Source organism: Phyllobates terribilis, unplaced genomic scaffold, assembly GCF_046119375.1.
Source record: "Phyllobates terribilis strain yellow unplaced genomic scaffold, ASM4611937v1 Scaffold_11__3_contigs__length_659146591, whole genome shotgun sequence".
Lineage (NCBI taxonomy): Eukaryota > Metazoa > Chordata > Amphibia > Anura > Dendrobatidae > Phyllobates > Phyllobates terribilis.
Window position 1 is genome coordinate 408,442,824 of NW_027362771.1, and position 18,409 is coordinate 408,461,232.

An 18,409-nucleotide genomic window follows, 5' to 3' on the forward strand; every position below is an offset into this window, starting at 1 on the left:
CATATTTTCAGTTGTTTCACACTTTTTTTGTTAAGTATATAATTCCACATGTGTTAATTCATAGTTTTGATGCCTTCAGTGTGAATGTACAATTTTCATAGTCATGAAAATACAGAAAAATCTTTAAATGAGAAGGTGTGTCCAAACTTTTGGTCTGTACTGTATACCAGGATGGGACCCAGGATAAGGGACGTATGTACAAGGATGAAGAACATGTATACCAGGACAGGAGCATATACAGTGGGGAAAATAAGAATTTCATACACTGATGATTTTGCAAGTTTTCCCACCTACAAAGAATGGAGAGGTCTGTAATTTGTATCATAGCTACACTTCAACTGTGAGAGACAGAATCTTGAAAAAAATACAGAAAATCACATTGCATGATTTTTACATAATTAATTTGCATTTTATTGCATGAAATAAGCATTTGATACAATAGAAAAACAGAACTTAATATTTGGTACAGAAACCTTTGTTTGCAATTACAGAGGTTAGTCATTTCCTGTAGTTCTTGAACAAGTTTGCACACACTGCAGCAGGGAGTTTGGCCCACACCTCCATACAGATCTTCTCCAGATCTTTCAGGTTTCAGGGCTGTTGCTGGGCAACATTGAGTTTCAACTCCCTCCAAAGATTTTCTACTGGGTTCACGTCTGGAGACTGGCTAGGCCACTCCAGGACTTTGAAATGCGTCTTACAGAGCCACTCCTTAGTAGCCCTGGCTGTGTGATTCGGATCATTGTCATACTGGAAGACCCAACCACCACCCATCTTCAATGCTCTTACTGAGGGAAGGAAGTTGATGGCCAAAATCTCACGATACATGACCCAATCCATCCTCTCTTCAGTCGTACTTTCCCTTTTGCAGGAAAGCTCCTCCAAAATATGATGTTTCCCCCACCATGCTTCACAGTTGGGACGGTATTCTTGGGGTTGTACTCATCCTTCTTCCTCCAAACACGACGAGTGTAGTTGATACCAAAAAATTCTATTTTGATCTCATCTGACCACAGGACCTTCTTCCATGCCTTCTTTGGATGATCCAGATGGTCATTGGTGAACTTCAAATGGTCGTGGACATGTGCTGGTGTGAGCAGGGGACCTTGCGTGCCCTGCAGAATTTTAATCCATGATGGAGTAGTATGTTACTAATGGTAATGTTTGAGACTGTGGTCCCAGCTCTCTTCGGGTCATTGACCAGGTTGTCCTATGTAGTTCTGGGCTGATTCCTGACCTTTCTCAGAATCATGTGTACCTACGATTAAAATTACAGACCTACTGAATTATCTACTCTAATTAACTCAGATGTTGCCCAAAAAAGAAGCATTTTGGTAATTTGGTAAATATTTGGTAAATATTAAAAATTATGGTAATCCTAATAGACATAAAACAGGAAAGGTTTATTCTGATTTTATGTCAGATATTGAGAAAAACATGCATGTGTCTTTTTATATAGTGTATGTAAACTTCTGGTTTCATATATATATGTTCCCCATTCTAGTGTATATGTTCCCCATCCTAGGCCCATCCTGGTATATACGAGTACATATGTCCCCCATCCTGGTCATATGCTGGTATATATGTTCCCCATCCTGGTATATTTGTCCCTTATCCTGGGCCTAAAACGGGAAAGGTTTATTTTGATTTCATGTCAGATATTAAAAGAAACATGCATATGGCTGTGTTCACACGATGCGTATTTCATGCGTTTCCGCGGCGTTTTTGCAGTTGCGTAAACGCCGCGGAAATGCATGAAAAACGCATGGTAGAAGGGAAGCAATGTTCCCCAATGGAAATCCGCATGTGCTGTGCCCATGATGCGGATTTTTCCGCAGCGTTAACGCTGCGGTCAAAAATCCGCAGCATGTCAATTAATTTTGCGGAAACGCGGCGATTTCGCCGCCATTGACTTGCATTAGAATGTGACAACTCCGCAAGACTGCATCTGTACTTGCGTTATTGGCGCGTTCTAATATGCGGATGGTACCCGGGTGTGGAGGAGAGGAGAGTCTCATCCACACCCAGGTACCATTAAAAAAGCTGTAAAAAAAGAATAAAATAAAAAATAAATGTATTCTTACCTTCTGTCGGCCCGCGCAGCGCCCCCGCTTGGTTCCCGGCACTTGCAGTGAGTTGTAGGACCTGCGGTGACGTCAGAGTCATGTGACGGGTCACGTGACGCTGACGTCGGCAGGTCTTTCAATTCAAAGTTGCCGGCGAGGGAGAATGGATTGAGCAGGACAGCGCGGGCCATCGGAGGTAAGTATATACACTCTCTCGGTTCACACTAAATCCATGCTGTTTGCATGGATTTATATAGTGTGACCTAGTTATCAAGCACTTTCCAGGTGATGCTAAAATCGCCTGGAAAGCGCTTGTCAATCTGCATGCGGAAACGCATGTGAATCTGCATGTGGATCCGCATGTATTCTGCAGGAAAAACGCATGCACAATCTGCATGCGTTTTTTCTGCCAGGGAGATGCAGAAATGATGCAGAAATTTTCTGCTTCATTTCTGCATCGTGTGCACATACCCTATGTGTCTTTTTATAGAGTGTATGCAAACTTCTGGTTTTAGCTGTTGATATCTATCTATCTCTCTATATATATATGTGTGTGTATGTGCATGTTATATATATACCGTATATACTGTATATATATATTTTTTTTTTTCTATACAATTAAAATGATGTCAGCAATAATGCATTCTGCATTCACCCATAATACTGTTAAACAACAGCTGTGTTTAGGATTATAAAATCCACTGTAGACTCCTTCAGAGATTTCCCTGCCATAAATTTTCCATTAGACATGCAAACAGTTTAACCTCAAAATGGTCTTGAGTGTTTTTATTCATCTCATTTTTTATTGCTCTTTGTAGATATTCCACAATCTTCACTAATGACATAATTAAGACTGAAGAGTTTCATATGATTCAGATACTAACCACTGAGTAATACCATTCCCGATTTTTTATTTTATTTTAAATACATATACCGTATTTTTCGGACTATAAGACGCACTTTTTTTCTCCAAAATTTTGGAGGAAAATGGGGGATGCGTCTTAGAGTCCGAATGTTGGGGGGGTATATATATATATGCTGTGTGGGGGGAGCGGTAGTGGTGGAGGAGCGGGGCACAGGAGGCAGCAGCCGCCTGCTGCAGCCTACACTGTCCCTACTGCTAAAGAAAGTGAATATTCATGCTCCTTAATAGCGGCACACAGTGTAGCCGCAGCGCAGCTCCTGCCGCTGCCGGAATCGCCTGTGCTCACTGTTAAAGGGCATGAATATTCAACCTCTCTCCACGCCCATGGGCGTGGGGAGGGGTGAATATTCATGCCTTTTAATAAGTGGGCACATGCGATAGCCCGGCAGCAGCAGGAGCCGTGCTGCGGCTACGCTGTGTGCCGGCTATTAAGGAGCATGAAGTCACTGCTCCCCATGCACCCAGTCCCGGCGTGGGGAGCAGTGACTTCCGGCAGCTGTTCTCTCTCACTTGTAGAGATCAGTGCGGGCAGACAGGACGCAGCACTGGAGGAGAGAAGAAAGGCGAGTAGGAGTGTTTATTTTTTTTATGTGCAGCATGATGGGGATTAGGGGGACCATGCATACTAGGATAAGGATGAGGGGGCCATACATACCAGGGTAAGGATGAGGGGCCATACATACCAGGATAACGCTGAGGGAGGCATATATAACAGGATAAAGATGAGGGGGCCATACATACCAGGATAAGGATGAGGTGCCATACATACCAGGATAAGGATGAGGGGTGCCATGCATACCAGTATAGGGATGAGGGGTGCCATGCATACCAGGACAGGGATGATGGGTGCCATGCATATCAGGATGGGGATTGCTGTGCCGTGCATACCAGGATAGGGATAAGGGGTGCCATGCATACCAGGATAGGGATGTAGGGTGCCATGCATACCAGGATAAGGATGAGGGGTGACATGCATACCAGGATAGGGATTAGGGATGCCATGCATAATAGGATAAGGATGAGGGGTGCCATGCATACCAGGATGGAGGGGTTCCATGCATACCAGGATGGAGGGATGCCAGGCATACCAGGATGGGGATGGAGACCACGTATAAAAGGAAGGGGGGGCATATATACCAGGATGGGGGATATTGTCAGAATTGGGGAACATTACCCCTATACCAGTGTCAGCAGAAGACCCCCTCCCCCTTAAAAGTGCATCATGAACACATTTTTTTGCTTACATTTTTTTTTTATTTTCCTCCTCTAAAACCTAGGTGCGTCCTATGGTCCGGTGCGTCTTATAGTCCGAAAAATACGGTACACACATATATATATATACACACACACACACATAATGTAGAGCCATACACACACAATGCAGAGCCATATACATGCAATGAAATGTTAGAAATATCAACCAGTGGATTCTGGTTTTCTTTAACACAAAAATAAGCTTCTAACTAGAGTTGAGTAAATCATTCTATTTCTTCTAACTAGAGATGAGCGAATTATTGTCAATCTTCTCTTTCACCAAATTTTCGCAGAAAATTTAGGTTGTCTTTTATAGATTCATGGCAAATAGAAATTACTTCAAAACTTCCAATTGCCCTTAAAAACGTGTATCACACTATTCTCTTTTTCTCCCACTTGCTGTCACACACATAGGTTCTGATTTATCAAGACCGGTTTGGCGTACAATCACGTTACGTCAGTTTTGCTGAAATAGAAAGGGATGAATTCATTAAGAGGCATGTGCCCCTTAATGTATTCAGCGCCTCTTCTAAGTGGCGTGTTCCTCTTTGTGCTGTGCCAGAAATGTTACTCTAGTCAAGGACTGGATTAGCATTCCACATGGCATGGTATACCCTAACTTCACAGAGCTGCTTTTTCTGGCATTTTATATCACCAGCAATCCGTCTGATGAAGGTCGGAGTGTCACGTTACACTTTATGGATTGCATTTTCATTAATTTTTTCTGACTAGCATTTCTGGCGTACAAAGAGCTGGCATCTTTGATCAATTTTACGAGTGGGTGGGCGATGCTATGCCCTGCCCCTGGCTCCGCCCTCACTTTGTCCATTTCAGCAAAGCTGAGTCAAACTAGTGAAAAACTAGCGAAACTCAAAAAATTTTTGCTCAACTGCCCCTTGCACAAAAATTATATAACCTTTCAAAGCATTTTCTGACATAAAAGCTTTGATGATTTGGCCCCATAATCTTTAGGCTAATTTCACACATTGTGGCTATATTACTTTTTTTCTGCAGTAGAATCTCAACATTTCAACATTTATGCTAAATGATGCATTTTTCCCTTAATAATGGGGAAAAAAAACGCCTTCTCATGCTGATGCAATCTTCTATTCTACATTCTATTCCACCATCACTGCAGCCCAATTAAAACTTCTGCTATAGGGGCCCCATGATTTCTATGTATGCCCGTCACTTGGTATAGTGCAAGGTATAGGAGGGACTCTCATAGTCTTAATCCAAGTCAAACCATTTAATATAGCAGCCATTTTAGGGTGATTTAAGATAGTTAGAGAACTTCAGAGCTCATAACTCAGCAACAGAGACAGGAAGAGAAAGCCCTAAAATATTGGACAAATACTTCAGACAGTAATGTGTTGTACAACTGTAGCATTGAAGAAGATGTGTGTAGCAGTCTGGAAATAATACAGAGATTTGATTCTTAGACAGAGCGAGTAATAGTAGAGGTGCTAGCAGCAGTGCCAGACTCAGTGTAATTGATCAGTGATATGGTGTAAGTGGCATCTGTTCTGCTGTATTTCAATTACATTAACACATTTTCTCTTCATTTTTAATTCCAAGCTGCACAATAATTTATACATAGAAAAAAAATCTGAAATCAATGTCAGTTAGAGATGTTGCTTGTCGCAAGCGACTGTATTGAGTTTTTCAAATTCATTTTTGGGATCGGGTTGAATTTTGTAAAATATACAAAATTAAAAATAAATTAAATATAGACATTTAAACTGTACCTGTCTGTTTTTGCATGCCTGTATTACTAGTCTAAGATGATTACTGTACATGAAACACCTACTGTATACTGTGGCCTGCTTCTATATCTTGTATTCTGTAGCTGTACCTACCAACCTAGCATTTCTTGTTACATTCTTTTTGAATAATTGGGGCTGAAACAATTGTCAAAAGTTATTAAAGTTAAAGATGTTGTCCACTATTTTTAACATTGCCCTCATAAATTTAAATTGTAACAACAAGTCCTTTTGTAAATACCTTGCATGTTCTTTATTGCCTGTGAGCGGCGCTATCGCTGGCCACTCACAGACATCATGTGATCCCGGCTGCAGCCGGCTCCGACATCCCCTGATGTCACGTCAAGTTCCGGCTGCAGCCCGGCTTGACCCAGTGACGTGCTCCCCCCTGATTGATGGGCTGTGGGCGGGGTTTCACCACATGTCACAGCCCAACATCCATCGCGCGCTTTCACTCTCCTCTGCTTTCGTTGGAAAGCGCACGATGGCTGTTGGGCTGTGACGTGCGGTGGAACCCCGCCCACAGCCCATCAATCAGGTGGGAGCACATCACTGGGTCACGCCCGGCTGCAGCTGGAACTTGATGTGACATTAGCGGATGTCGGAGCTGGCTGCAGCTGGGGTCACATGATGCCCGGTGAGCAGCCAGCGAAAGCGCCGCTCACAGGCAATAAAGAACACGCAAGGTATTTACAAAAAGGCTTGTTGCCACAATTTAAATCGATGGGGGGCAATGTTAATAGTTGTGGACAACCTCTTTAATTATAGTGTTGTACAAAAGAAAAAGTGGCTATGGATGGGGTAGTGTAAAAAAAAGAAAAAAAAAACATACCACTGCTAGGGATGTGGGAGCCAGCAGCAGTAGCAGTACCTCCATCACCACTTGCACCAGTTTTCTGAGCAGTAGTACTACCAAATGCAAGCCACAATTAGCTTCTTTTGCCTATCGCAAGCATATTAGTGGGGAAGAAGTTAGTAGTGTTATGGAATACATAGCACTTCACTAGTCTCTGTCACAGCAGGATGATGTTTCCTCTGACAACGACACAATCAGTTTGAGTCAGTGTTCTGCACAAAACGGTCTGCTTGATCATAAATGACCAAGAATGATCATTTTTGGACAAGCTTTTAATTAAAAAAAAGTGCACTGTGTTATTAAATGGACTATTACTACCAGATTACCATTCGTTTCTATGGTGATGTCATTTCCACATTACTCAAGCTGTGTTTCTGCTAAAAGCGGCAGGATACAGTCTTAGGAAACCTCAGATTGCTACAAAGTCTTTTCAAGGAAATTGGAGGCTTTCCAGTTTTGTGCTTCAAATCGATTGACTGCAAATCAAATTTTGGGGAAAAGTTGTCAAACCTGGTGAATTTGAATTTCAAAATATTTGATCATCTCTAGTGTTCATGGACCTTTATGAAGTGATGAATGCATTAAAGATATTTTTTTGGCATCCATTATGGTAGTGTATAACAGAATAACATTTGGTTCACTGTATAGGAAAGTGCAGCCTATGGCGCACTGCATACAACCGTATGGCATATTACTGCATATGTTAAAAGCTTTTACCAGAGGTAAACATATGGAATATTTCTAGACATACATGTCAATCATACGCAGTACCTCCAGCGAGATGTCGTACAAAGCCTTAGACGTTTTAACATTGCTTATTGCCTTTCACTGAAGGTTAAGACATAACTGTCCTGGAACATCTCTGCTATGTATTCAATTTTATTTTCCAAAGAGAGTCAAGAATCTTGCCTGCTAAATACTGCATAAACATGATTATCAGAAAGTGTTACGTTTGCCAGGAGAAATGAAGTCAGTTGTCACTGAAATAGGAAGCAAAGTCCAGGTAATGCTGAAGTTAATATGACAACATCATTATCTGAAGAATAAACTGTGGACTGTTCCTTCTAGAGTTCAGGTCATTATAAATCCACTGAATCAAACTTCATGCTTAGAATTAGCATTATGATGATTTTTAATGTTTCTACACTATTGCTGTCATTTACTTAACACATTTACATTTAAATTCTATCTTAAAAAGAAATAAAACATACCTCCCTATTATCCTGGATACAGGGGGACAGTCTCAAATTTAGGAGCTGTTGTGCTGTCCTGGAAATTTGGGGGTATGTCCTAATTAGTGTTGAGCCACCCCCGTAGTGTTCGAGTTCGGCTCGGTTCGTCGAACACCCGTGTGTTCGCCGAACTGTTCGTCGAACTGTTCGTCGAACACCTTCGAACACCGTTAAAACCAATGGCAGGCAAACAAAAACACATAGAAACACATAGAAAACACCTTCAAAGGTGTCCAAAAGCTGACAAACTGCTCAGAAGACACAACTAACACATGGAAAAGTGACAAGTACATATAGTCATGCGAAAAGAAAAGAGGTGGAGGAGTAAAAGGAGGGGGAGACACAGATATAGGCATGTCATGCCCTTCTAAAATCCATAAAGTGAGAAGCCGAGACGGCCAGTCCGCTCCTGCCCGTGCCACCTCCGTGTCGCCGGGTTTGTGCCAGAGCCGCGGTGAACCCTGACGGCCAGCCCCCCTCTCCCAATACTGGTGCCTGTCCGCTGGTGGGTCGAGAGAGCCCCCCTGTGGTGGAGGCAGCTCTAAGCTTTTTAATTTAAATTGTCCCTCTAATTTGAATGAATACACTTTAAATCCATTTACAAGGATCTATTGGAGGGCAAGTCTCATGCCAGCAGCCGCGTAATTCCAGCTCCAGTAGCGTCCACTAAAGCTGCTGCAGTTAAAAAGCTTTTATAAGGATCGAGCTCGGCTGTCCACCGCAAGGCATCCTAGTGCCAGTCCCAGCCCCTATGCCTTGGGGTGCCTCCTGATGCTCTTCACTAAGTATCCCGTGGTCCCGAAGCATTTCCTTTGAAAAAATTAAGTGTCCAAACTACAGGTGGTGTAGCTTGCTTAACAGCCGGGATAATCCGCTGACTAGCAGACACTGCTACTAGGCACAAAGTATTTCCTGGGCTAGATGCAGTTAAAAATTTGTAAGTAGATACTCTCGTTGGATGCTGAGAAAGCATTCCATAGAGTCTCCTGGCACGCCATATATGATTCTCTTAAAAAGCTTGGGGTAGGGGTCTAGGGGACCCTTTTATAGCCAAAATCACGGCCCTGTATCACAATACGTCACCTAGGCTGAAGATAAATGGAACTGTAGCACCGAGGGCTCGGTTGCTACAGACGTATTGCACCTCACCCAGAGGTGTGATATCTCACTCTCAGATAAGGATGGAGTGTGGATCAGGACCCGACACCTGCATGCATTACACCACATTGCCGTGGGGCAGGGCGACCAATATGCCCCTGAGATGGGCACGACAGTCCCTGTCCCTGGCTGGAGTGGGGGGAGGGAACACTGAGGAAGGGGAACCCTGCAGTGCAGGAGCAGGGAGGAAGCAGTTCCTGGGTGCATTGAGAAGGGAGTATAAAAGGTGGGCACCATCTTAGTTCAGTGCAGAGAAGTCTGAGCAGAAGTGGCAGGGAGCAGGGGCTCTGCATGAGCTCTGCTCCGGAGGCGGGCCTAGTAACAGAGGCCCAGGCCTGCAAGAGGGAGAAGGAAGGAAGAGGAGCGGAGAAGGCTCCAGGAACGAGGAATGAAGGGATCCCAGGGGTGCGGACGGGCGAGTCGCCACCGCACGCCCGAATCCACCTGCGTGGAGGGGTCAGGCCAAAGGGGGAGACCGGTCCCCGAACTAGTGGAGGCAGGAAACGACCCTCAGCTAGAAACCGGAGGCTCTGACATTTTATGTGGCGCAGCCCCTTGCTCCACCCGCTAGGAAGGCACCACATAGGGTCAGGGAAACTGGCGCCAAGTTTACCAAGAGGAGGCCCGAGGCAGCCGGACAGAAGTGTTGGTAAGAAAGGCCAGACAAAGGACACACAAAGGGGGTCCTGTGAAGCGCTCCAAAGTTATCTGGGAGTTGTCTGAGCCCCTCACCTGGTGAGCACAGTACGACGTGGGCAGCCGTTACCTGCAGACGTGGTCTGGATAATAAGAACTGTGAGTAAAGGCCCTGAACTGCATCACTGACTCCGTGTCGTTACTGCTGCTGCCCTGCACCATCACCCCCATCCTCCGCATACACTGCCCTGAGGCTATACTCCTCCCGTGGGGAGTTATGCTACGCTCTGCTGCACCCACAACACCAGCCTTAGTGGTCTGCCCTGTAGCGGCGGTTCACTCTGACCGCAATCCACGGGTGGCGTAGTCGGACATTTAAACATCAAAACCACATAAATAGTTCCGCCACTGGTTTGACCGCCCTGAGCCACGGAACCGGATCGCCGCCACGAAGACTACAACCACCAGCATCCACCAAAAAGGGTCCGGCTCCGGGTGTCCCAAGGCCCAGGGGGTGCGTCAGAACATTTTCATCACCTTTCACAATCACCAATGGGACAAGGCAGAGATGTCCTCTGTCCCCTCTCTTATACATCCTAGTGACGGAGCACCTGCTCTCATCAATTCGCCATAACCCCAATATTAGGTGGATTGAGGTGGGAGGCACCGAGTACAAGTGCTCTCTATTTGCTGATGATGTCCTAGTATATATCACTCAATCACATATATCCATCCCTGCTGTTATGGCTGAAATAGATCACTTTGTTACATGGTAAAATTTTAAAATCAATGCAGCGAAGTCTGAGGCCCTCGATGTCTCCCTCCCTAAATCCATATAGGATTCCATCCAGTCCAACTTTCCCTTTGCCTGGCCCTCACAGGGTATCAAATACTTAGGAATTCCTATTCATAGAGACCTCTCCCATCTATGTTATCTTAATTTTGGGCCCTTTATTGAACAATTCCATACAGACCACGGTTGGCAAGTTAGAACTGTGAGATTCACTACGTGAACCACTGGTGTTTTGTGGAAAAGCACATGTACACCGCGTTCCAAATTATTATGCAAAAAGTGTTTAGGAGTGATAAGGGAAGAATTTGTTTGTTTGTCAGTTAAACTCATTGATGGTGATGTGTGTCAGGGCTCTTTATATCACTGTAAGCAATTGCAGACACCTGTGCTAATTAGTAGTGTTGAGCCACCCCCGTAGTGTTCGAGTTCGGTTCGGTTCGTCGAACACCCGTGTGTTCGCCGAACTGTTCGTCGAACTGTTCATCGAACACCTTCGAACACCGTTAAAACCAATGGCAGGCAAACAAAAACACATAGAAACACATAGAAAACACCTTCAAAGGTGTCCAAAAGCTGACAAACTGCTCAGAAGACACAACTAACACATGGAAAAGTGACAAGTACATATAGTCATGCGAAAAGAAAAGAGGTGGAGGAGTAAAAGGAGGGGGAGACACAGATATAGGCATGTCATGCCCTTCTAAAATCCAAAAAGTGAGAAGCCGAGACGGCCAGTCCGCTCCTGCCCGTGCCACCTCCGTGTCGCCGGGTTTGTGCCAGAGCCGCGGTGAACCCTGACGGCCAGCCCCCCTCTCCCAATACTGGTGCCTGTCCGCTGGTGGGTCGAGAGCCCCCCTGTGGTGGAGGCAGCTCTAAGCTTTTTAATTTAAATTGTCCCTCTAATTTGAATGAATACACTTTAAATCCATTTACAAGGATCTATTGGAGGGCAAGTCTCATGCCAGCAGCCGCGTAATTCCAGCTCCAGTAGCGTCCACTAAAGCTGCTGCAGTTAAAAAGCTTTTATAAGGATCGAGCTCGGCTGTCCACCGCAAGGCATCCTAGTGCCAGTCCCAGCCCCTATGCCTTGGGGTGCCTCCTGATGCTCTTCACTAAGTATCCCGTGGTCCCGAAGCATTTCCTTTGAAAACATTAAGTGTCCAAACTACAGGTGGTGTAGCTTGCTTAACAGCCGGGATAATCCGCTGACTAGCAGACACTGCTACTAGGCACAAAGTATTTCCTGGGCTAGATGCAGTTAAAAATTTGTAAGTAGATACTCTCGTTGGATGCTGAGAAAGCATTCCATAGAGTCTCCTGGCACGCCATATATGATTCTCTTAAAAAGCTTGGGGTAGGGGTCTAGGGGACCCTTTTATAGCCAAAATCACGGCCCTGTATCACAATACGTCACCTAGGCTGAAGATAAATGGAACTGTAGCACCGAGGGCTCGGTTGCTACAGACGTATTGCACCTCACCCAGAGGTGTGATATCTCACTCTCAGATAAGGATGGAGTGTGGATCAGGACCCGACACCTGCATGCATTACACCACATTGCCGTGGGGCAGGGCGACCAATATGCCCCTGAGATGGGCACGACAGTCCCTGTCCCTGGCTGGAGTGGGGGGAGGGAACACTGAGGAAGGGGAACCCTGCAGTGCAGGAGCAGGGAGGAAGCAGTTCCTGGGTGCATTGAGAAGGGAGTATAAAAGGTGGGCACCATCTTAGTTCAGTGCAGAGAAGTCTGAGCAGAAGTGGCAGGGAGCAGGGGCTCTGCATGAGCTCTGCTCCGGAGGCGGGCCTAGTAACAGAGGCCCAGGCCTGCAAGAGGGAGAAGGAAGGAAGAGGAGCGGAGAAGGCTCCAGGAACGAGGAATGAAGGGATCCCAGGTGTGTGGACGGGCGAGTCGCCACCGCACGCCCGAATCCACCTGCGTGGAGGGGTCAGGCCAAAGGGGGAGACCGGTCCCCGAACTAGTGGAGGCAGGAAACGACCCTCAGCTAGAAACCGGAGGCTCTGACATTTTATGTGGCGCAGCCCCTTGCTCCACCCGCTAGGAAGGCACCACATAGGGTCAGGGAAACTGGCGCCAAGTTTACCAAGAGGAGGCCCGAGGCAGCCGGACAGAAGTGTTGGTAAGAAAGGCCAGACAAAGGACACACAAAGGGGGTCCTGTGAAGCGCTCCAAAGTTATCTGGGAGTTGTCTGAGCCCCTCACCTGGTGAGCACAGTACGACGTGGGCAGCCGTTACCTGCAGACGTGGTCTGGATAATAAGAACTGTGAGTAAAGGCCCTGAACTGCATCACTGACTCCGTGTTGTTACTGCTGCTGCCCTGCACCATCACCCCCATCCTCCGCATACACTGCCCTGAGGCTATACTCCTCCCGTGGGGAGTTATGCTACGCTCTGCTGCACCCACAACACCAGCCTTAGCGGTCTGCCCTGTAGCGGCGGTTCACTCTGACCGCAATCCACGGGTGGCGTAGTCGGACATTTAAACATCAAAACCACATAAATAGTTCCGCCACTGGTTTGACCGCCCTGAGCCACGGAACCGGATCGCCGCCACGAAGACTACAACCACCAGCATCCACCAAAAAGGGTCCGGCTCCGGGTGTCCCAAGGCCCAGGGGGTGCGTCAGAACATTTTCATCACCTTTCACAATCACCAATGGGACAAGGCAGGGATGTCCTCTGTCCCCTCTCTTATACATCCTAGTGACGGAGCACCTGCTCTCATCAATTCGCCATAACCCCAATATTAGGTGGATTGAGGTGGGAGGCACCGAGTACAAGTGCTCTCTATTTGCTGATGATGTCCTAGTATATATCACTCAATCACATATATCCATCCCTGCTGTTATGGCTGAAATAGATCACTTTGTTACATGGTAAAATTTTAAAATCAATGCAGCGAAGTCTGAGGCCCTCGATGTCTCCCTCCCTAAATCCATATAGGATTCCATCCAGTCCAACTTTCCCTTTGCCTGGCCCTCACAGGGTATCAAATACTTAGGAATTCCTATTCATAGAGACCTCTCCCATCTATGTTATCTTAATTTTGGGCCCTTTATTGAACAATTCCATACAGACCACGGTTGGCAAGTTAGAACTGTGAGATTCACTACGTGAACCACTGGTGTTTTGTGGAAAAGCACATGTACACCGCGTTCCAAATTATTATGCAAAAAGTGTTTAGGAGTGATAAGGGAAGAATTTGTTTGTTTGTCAGTTAAACTCATTGATGGTGATGTGTGTCAGGGCTCTTTATATCACTGTAAGCAATTGCAGACACCTGTGCTAATTAGTAGTGTTGAGCCACCCCCGTAGTGTTCGAGTTCGGTTCGGTTCGTCGAACACCCGTGTGTTCGCCGAACTGTTCGTCGAACTGTTCGTCGAACACCTTCGAACACCGTTAAAACCAATGGCAGGCAAACAAAAACACATAGAAACACATAGAAAACACCTTCAAAGGTGTCCAAAAGCTGACAAACTGCTCAGAAGACACAACTAACACATGGAAAAGTGACAAGTACATATAGTCATGCGAAAAGAAAAGAGGTGGAGGAGTAAAAGGAGGGGGAGACACAGATATAGGCATGTCATGCCCTTCTAAAATCCAAAAAGTGAGAAGCCGAGACGGCCAGTCCGCTCCTGCCCGTGCCACCTCCGTGTCGCCGGGTTTGTGCCAGAGCCGCGGTGAACCCTGACGGCCAGCCCCCCTCTCCCAATACTGGTGCCTGTCCGCTGGTGGGTCGAGAGAGCCCCCCTGTGGTGGAGGCAGCTCTAAGCTTTTTAATTTAAATTGTCCCTCTAATTTGAATGAATACACTTTAAATCCATTTACAAGGATCTATTGGAGGGCAAGTCTCATGCCAGCAGCCGCGTAATTCCAGCTCCAGTAGCGTCCACTAAAGCTGCTGCAGTTAAAAAGCTTTTATAAGGATCGAGCTCGGCTGTCCACCGCAAGGCATCCTAGTGCCAGTCCCAGCCCCTATGCCTTGGGGTGCCTCCTGATGCTCTTCACTAAGTATCCCGTGGTCCCGAAGCATTTCCTTTGAAAAAATTAAGTGTCCAAACTACAGGTGGTGTAGCTTGCTTAACAGCCGGGATAATCCGCTGACTAGCAGACACTGCTACTAGGCACAAAGTATTTCCTGGGCTAGATGCAGTTAAAAATTTGTAAGTAGATACTCTCGTTGGATGCTGAGAAAGCATTCCATAGAGTCTCCTGGCACGCCATATATGATTCTCTTAAAAAGCTTGGGGTAGGGGTCTAGGGGACCCTTTTATAGCCAAAATCACGGCCCTGTATCACAATACGTCACCTAGGCTGAAGATAAATGGAACTGTAGCACCGAGGGCTCGGTTGCTACAGACGTATTGCACCTCACCCAGAGGTGTGATATCTCACTCTCAGATAAGGATGGAGTGTGGATCAGGACCCGACACCTGCATGCATTACACCACATTGCCGTGGGGCAGGGTGACCAATATGCCCCTGAGATGGGCACGACAGTGCCTGTCCCTGGCTGGAGTGGGGGGAGGGAACACTGAGGAAGGGGAACCCTGCAATGCAGGAGCAGGGAGGAAGCAGTTCCTGGGTGCATTGAGAAGGGAGTATAAAAGGTGGGCACCATCTTAGTTCAGTGCAGAGAAGTCTGAGCAGAAGTGGCAGGGAGCAGGGGCTCTGCATGAGCTCTGCTCCGGAGGCGGGCCTAGTAACAGAGGCCCAGGCCTGCAAGAGGGAGAAGGAAGGAAGAGGAGCGGAGAAGGCTCCAGGAACGAGGAATGAAGGGATCCCAGGGGTGCGGACGGGCGAGTCGCCACCGCACGCCCGAATCCACCTGCGTGGAGGGGTCAGGCCAAAGGGGGAGACCGGTCCCCGAACTAGTGGAGGCAGGAAACGACCCTCAGCTAGAAACCGGAGGCTCTGACATTTTATGTGGTGCAGCCCCTTGCTCCACCCGCTAGGAAGGCACCACATAGGGTCAGGGAAACTGGCGCCAAGTTTACCAAGAGGAGGCCCGAGGCAGCCGGACAGAAGTGTTGGTAAGAAAGGCCAGACAAAGGACACACAAAGGGGGTCCTGTGAAGCGCTCCAAAGTTATCTGGGAGTTGTCTGAGCCCCTCACCTGGTGAGCACAGTACGACGTGGGCAGCCGTTACCTGCAGACGTGGTCTGGATAATAAGAACTGTGAGTAAAGGCCCTGAACTGCATCACTGACTCCGTGTCATTACTGCTGCTGCCCTGCACCATCACCCCCATCCTCCGCATACACTGCCCTGAGGCTATACTCCTCCCGTGGGGAGTTATGCTACGCTCTGCTGCACCTACAACACCAGCCTTAGCGGTCTGCCCTGTAGCGGCGGTTCACTCTGACCGCAATCCACGGGTGGCGTAGTCGGACATTTAAACATCAAAACCACATAAATAGTTCCGCCACTGGTTTGACCGCCCTGAGCCACGGAACCGGATCGCCGCCACGAAGACTACAACCACCAGCATCCACCAAAAAGGGTCCGGCTCCGGGTGTCCCAAGGCCCAGGGGGTGCGTCAGAACATTTTCATCACCTTTCACAATCACCAATGGGACAAGGCAGGGATGTCCTCTGTCCCCTCTCTTATACATCCTAGTGACGGAGCACCTGCTCTCATCAATTCGCCATAACCCCAATATTAGGTGGATTGAGGTGGGAGGCACCGAGTACAAGTGCTCTCTATTTGCTGATGATGTCCTAGTATATATCACTCAATCACATATATCCATCCCTGCTGTTATGGCTGAAATAGATCACTTTGTTACATGGTAAAATTTTAAAATCAATGCAGCGAAGTCTGAGGCCCTCGATGTCTCCCTCCCTAAATCCATATAGGATTCCATCCAGTCCAACTTTCCCTTTGCCTGGCCCTCACAGGGTATCAAATACTTAGGAATTCCTATTCATAGAGACCTCTCCCATCTATGTTATCTTAATTTTGGGCCCTTTATTGAACAATTCCATACAGACCACGGTTGGCAAGTTAGAACTGTGAGATTCACTACGTGAACCACTGGTGTTTTGTGGAAAAGCACATGTACACCGCGTTCCAAATTATTATGCAAAAAGTGTTTAGGAGTGATAAGGGAAGAATTTGTTTGTTTGTCAGTTAAACTCATTGATGGTGATGTGTGTCAGGGCTCTTTATATCACTGTAAGCAATTGCAGACACCTGTGCTAATTAGTTTGGCAGGTGTGTCCAATGAAAGGCAAGACTACTTAAGAAGGCTCTCTCACATTATTAAGCAGCCTACATTTTCTGCCAAAATGGGAAAGAAAAAGGATGTGTCGGCTGCTGAGAAGCAACAAATTGTGGAGTGTTTAGGTCAAGGCATGACTACAATCAACATTGTGCGATGATCAGGATGAAGTGTCTTGGCAATCAAGAAGTATGTAGCTGATTCACAGTACACACGTGTGCGTGCTGATAAGGGCAAATTGAGGACTCTTTCCTACAGGCAATTACGTCAGGTTGAAACAGCAGCGGCAAAAAAGCCTTGTCATAGCAGCAGACAAGTTTTTGAAGCTGCTTGTGCCTCCAACGTCCCCCGAACAACAAGATGCAGGGTCCTTCAGAGGTTTGCAGCTGTGCATATGCCATCCTGTCGACCTCCTCTATCCACTTCACACAAGCAGAAACGGCTCCAGTGGGCCAAACATTACATGAAGACTGATTTCAAAACTGTTTTGTTCACGGATGAGTGCCGTGCAGCGCTCGATGGTCCAGATGAATGGAGTGGAGGATGGCTGGTTGATGGACACCCCACGCAAACACGGCTACAGCGCCAACAAGGAGGAGGTGGAGTAATGTTTTGGGCTGGAATCATGGGGAGAGAGATTGTCGGCCCCTTTAGGATCCCTGAAGGCGCTAAAGATGAACTCCATAATGTATGTGGATTTTCTCAAACAGCACTTCCTGCCATGGTTCAAGAAGAAGAACCGTGTATTTCACAGCAAGATCATTTTTCTGCATGATAATGCACCATCTCATGCTGCACATAAAACATCTGCATCTCTGGCTGATATGGGCATAAAAGGGGACAAACTTATGGTGTGACCCCCATGCTCCCCTGACCTCTACCCCATTCAGAACCTTTGGAGCATCATTAAAAGGAGTGTCTATGATGGCGGGAGGCAGTTCACATCTAAGCAACAGCTCTGGGAGGGTATTCTGTCCTCATGCAAAACAATTGAAGCAGAAACCATCCAAAACCTGACAAATTCAATGGACGAGAGAGTTCAGAAGCTCCTTTCGAACAAGGGGTCCTATGTGAAAATGTAACATCACCTAGAATAAAGTTTTGAGTTGAAAACTGTTTGATTTCAGTTTCTAACAACCTGCTAATGCTTATAATTTCAAAAATGACCATTTTTTTGGTCTTTATTAAAATGAAAAGGTTGATCGAAAAGTTTGGGGGATCTAAGAGTGTGGCAACCCAGTAGTCATGATTACTTCGAATTCTGACAATATGAGGGTCATGCTGCAGGTAGTGCAGCAAGAAGGCACTTATGTGTCTTGCGCATCTCGGAGCCCCAAAATTATTTTCCGGGCTAGATGCAGCTAAAAATTATTTTTAATTTTAAATCTGGTGAAGCTTATTATAGATGGCCTAATAGGATCAGTGCTGCACACTGCTACAAAGCCCAAATTATTTTCCAGTCAAGATACAGATAAAC